Source organism: Cupressus sempervirens, chromosome 3, assembly GCF_028749045.1.
Source record: "Cupressus sempervirens isolate cs-2001-9-10 chromosome 3, ASM2874904v1, whole genome shotgun sequence".
Lineage (NCBI taxonomy): Eukaryota > Viridiplantae > Streptophyta > Pinopsida > Cupressales > Cupressaceae > Cupressus > Cupressus sempervirens.
The window spans coordinates 734,487,168-734,491,522 of record NC_143120.1 but is presented as its reverse complement, the minus strand read 5'-3'; the positions used below and the strand labels follow the sequence as shown (position 1 = coordinate 734,491,522).

Here is a 4,355-nt window from a genome sequence, read left to right as displayed (position 1 = left end):
ATTATAACTAACGACTACGTCAAAAATGAATTGGTCCCCTCAATTGTAATGAGCAATTACTCCATCAGCATGAATCAGTCCGTAAATAACAGGTCAACAATTGCATGATATTGGAAGTATATTACAATTAAACAATTACGTGGGAAAGGATTAGTCCTCGCATGTTTCCCCTATATAATAGGCATGTAATGGTCTTGTAATATACACAAATATTCAATCACACATCCATATCCTGAGCTCTTCTGCTGGAGACTCTCCAGCATAAAATGGCGAAGGGAATGATGATTTGCTTGCAATTGTCGTTGGGACTCTTCCTGTTGATGTGTTGTTACAGTGAAGATGTGATGGCGGCGGATGCCGATCCCTTGCAAGATTTCTGCGTCGCAGTCCTGGACAGCGAAGGTGAGTGCAGCAATATTAATCGTTTATGTGATTATTAATGATTGGTGTGATTATAACTACCGCAAACAGTAACAAATTGTATTGATCAGTTAAGGTGAACGGATTCGTTTGCAAAGAGGCCAAGGATGCATCGGCAGAGGACTTCTTCTTCAGGGGGCTGGCGCAGGCGGGGAACACCGACAATGCAGTTAGCTCCAACGTGACCCCTGCCAACCTAATGCAGATACCGGGGCTGAACACGTTGGGAATATCTCTGGTCCGCATCGACTACGCAGTGGGTGGAATTAATCCTCCTCACACCCACCCCAGAGCCACCGAGGTTCTCTTTCTAGCGGAAGGCGAGCTCTTTGTAGGGTTTATCGACACCAACAACACCTTCTTCAGCAAGACGTTGGAAAAGGGAGACGTGTTCGTCTTCCCCAAGGCGCTCGTGCATTTCCAGCAGAATGTGGGGAAGGAGAATGCGGTGGCCATCGCTGCTTTGAGCAGCCAGCTCCCGGGAGTGCAGACAATCGCCAATTCTCTCTTTGGCGCGAACCCCCCTCTCCCCGATTCCGTGCTCAGCAAGGCCTTCCGCATCACCCAACAGCTCGTGGTTTACATTCAGAAGCAATTCGCATAGCATTCCCATGCTCAATGCTCAATGCTCAACTCAATTCGTTGCATCATCCAATCTATTCAATAAATAAAAGAACACTAGAACAAGGCGTGGGGAGACCCTCTTTATTATTCACCCTTTTTCTTTTCCATTCCTTGGAATAAATGTACCAGAGTGTGGCTCTAATCTCCGTGCCGGTGTATTTTCTTTATTAAAAAAAATTGTAGTCAAATAAAAGTACTCAATATCATTATCGCGTTCTCGCACTATTTATGGGACACGTTTCAACAAAGAAAATTGGTTCTAGACTTATTTTGAATAGTTCTAAATAACGAGGTTAGTATATCTATAATACAAATAACTGCCTTCTGTTCGTTATGTTATTAAAATAATAAAACAATGAATAAATATTTACAAATGAATTTTACTCAATTCTGATATAGCTTATAAATTTGACAATTAAATATTTCTTTTATAATATGTTTTATGCATTCACTATATTTCTAGTATAGGGTTCCTTAAAAATTAGAATTAACTATATTGGACTTTACATCTATTGTGTTACTCAATCGAATGCATGCTTAAGCTCTATAATAAAGCTCATGCAAAACTAGATTCTTAGAATGTGTGGAGGCACTATCTAAGGTGTTACTAGAATGTGTAATATCAAATTATCTTAAGTACGGAATCCAAGTCATGTATAGGAGATAGTAAGATCTGGCCAATCATATTTGAGAAACCTGAAGGAGACAGAGTCTACTTTGTGAATTTGAAGGCATGTACCCAACAAATCATGCTTCGGCCCATAAGAAGTGCAGTTGGGACGAAGAAAAGCATTATATAGAACACACGAACCTATACAAAGAGATATCTCATAGAGAGCACAAGCTACATTTCCAAATCGAATGTAATAGATGTACACGTTTATATATCACATGTACATTCATTTGAAAACTTTAACGGTTAGATCAATTCAATATTACTTGGTAGTTATCTCCAAAAGCTTGCAAAGCTTAATGAGCTATAATCAGCTATCCAAAGGTATGAGTGTGAGAATTTCTATGATGGTAAACTAACATCCTCACAAATGAAACATGTCATGATACGAACTTTAATGTTCTACAATTCTAGATCTTGCGGCTCCGTTCCCTTGATTGATACATAATTTGCGTCTTTGTTTCATGAAAAGATGGAGATGAAGATGTATGATTTCGTATTGCTATGGTATAACAAAATGTATAAATCTCTCTGCTAGATACTAGATGCATTAACAAGGAATGGAATAGTATCTCTTACAATAGGGGTCTATATTGTATGCTAATAAGAAGCAATTGTCACGAGTTACCCCATTCGAAACACAACTTAGAATTCAAATTTTTTTTTTTTTTCAGTTAACTTATTTCTTTCCTTAATACTATTATCTTGGAGCAGGGATGACTGCGAGGCAAGCTGCATTTTCTTACAGTGAGTGGGCCAACGATGGAGGGAGAGAGGGATCTGATGATGCCACACCAGACGAATGGAGGGTGCTTCTCAAACATGTGTCTCATTGGTTCCTCCATGGTATGGCAGTGGTTTTTGCAGAGTAATGGACCATGCTTCTTTATTTCGGGGGATTTTTTGACCCACGGGATGCTCGCTTCTCAGAGGTTTTTCTCGATGGAGGGAGGATCTCTGGTCTTATTGGTGTCCTGTTGGGTCAGTGGGGAATCTTCCTTGATGATGCCCTCTTTGTTTTTTCATGTGGGAAGTCATATTTTTTTCTTTTTCATGGTTCTACCAGGGGTGCCTTGCTTCTGGGTTTGTCAGATCTGGGACTCTTTGATGGGTTAGCAGTTAGCAGTGATGGATCTATCCATTCCATAGGTTGGTGGGTTTTCCGCATTTGAACCTTTGTTTTTTACAGAGGTGGACTTTAGTTGAGGTTCTTTTTTTCTCGTTGTTTGGCACTAGGTTCTTTTATTTCTAACATTGTCTAATGTTTTTTGTTTGTATGATGGGTCAGCGCCCTCTTGCTGCTTTTTATATTCAAAAAATTATTTATTTTCTTGATACAAGATGTCAATTTGTGTAGTGATGAAGAAAGTCCAAAGGTTATTAACTTCTTTAATTTTGTAAAATTCTCTATTATAGGGCAAGAAAATAGAGATACATCTATTACACTGTGATAAAATGCAGGTCTTCATCTTGTATAGTAGTCCAATAAATTTGCAACTTTCAGTTCTAATGGTTGAGAAGTAGCTAATAATGGATTATTACATTTATTACAATAGGGGGAGCTAATGTAGAGTTGAAATAATAATTTAAATGAAAATTCATGGCGGTGATGAAGTTTGTTAAATAATGAAACCTGGTTTTATTTTTATCAATTGCATTGATGGAGTAGAGGGTTTAATAGTTAAACTTTGTGCACTCTTTCTAATCTTTGTAACATTTCTCAAATTTTTGAGAATTCTATTTTCTGGGCAACCCAAAAATGTTCATGAAAAGGGAGGGAAAAGGTAGTAGTAAGGAATATTAATAAGAGCTTACAAACATAAATGATCTTCACACTCCAGTTTTAACTAAATATGTAAAGAAAAATGGTGGAGCCAAGAAGTTGAAGGAACTATTAAGAAAAAAAATAACTATCAGATTTCAACTTCAATTAAATCGCGCGAAGTAAAATGGTGGAATCGAAGGCTTTCAAACTGAAGATTCAATTGATCGTTGTTGTTGTTATACATTGTGAAATAATATAAATATTTTGATAGAGATAATTTCAGGAGCGTGTGTGATAGATTTTATCCTACCATTTTATTGAAATTTACAACTTCATGAGAACTGAAATTTCTAAATCAAAATGACTTCTTAAAATTTTCAATTTGATTGAGCTATTCTGTCATGCCAAAGAATTGGGGCAAAAACACACCAACAAATTTTATTTTATTTTTAGATCAATAACACCACAAAGCTTGAAAAGTTTAGATGCACACGTTAAAGTATAGGTAAAATGAGAAACAGATATGGGATCTCCTAACGATGACCTGTCATTTCCATTCAAGTTTATCATCGATGAGTGTGAAAAGGTCGTTAAATCTAAGCATTCGTTATTAAATTGATTTCATCTTTTTTTTCATTATTGCTTTGATTTTAAGGTAATATATTATAATTAAACACAATTAAACCAAATTATCGTAAACTCGCAATAATAAACAACTATCTAGATATATATTCAACACTTAAAATTTAATCTAATAATCTAACTTAATTTTACAACCTTTACTAATCTAAAACATTTTAAGATACAATAACACTAACCTTTGATTTAAGAACGATATAACCACTTAAAATAATAAATCTAAATATATTTGAA

The 4,355-nt window shown here is 36.1% G+C and overlaps 1 pseudogene; it reads left to right on the top strand.

Moving 5' to 3' along the window:
* The first annotated feature begins 266 nt into the window (after window positions 1-266).
* LOC149568871 (putative germin-like protein 2-3) lies at window positions 267-2,589 on the top strand (annotated as a pseudogene).
* Window positions 2,590-4,355: the final 1,766 nt, after the last annotated feature.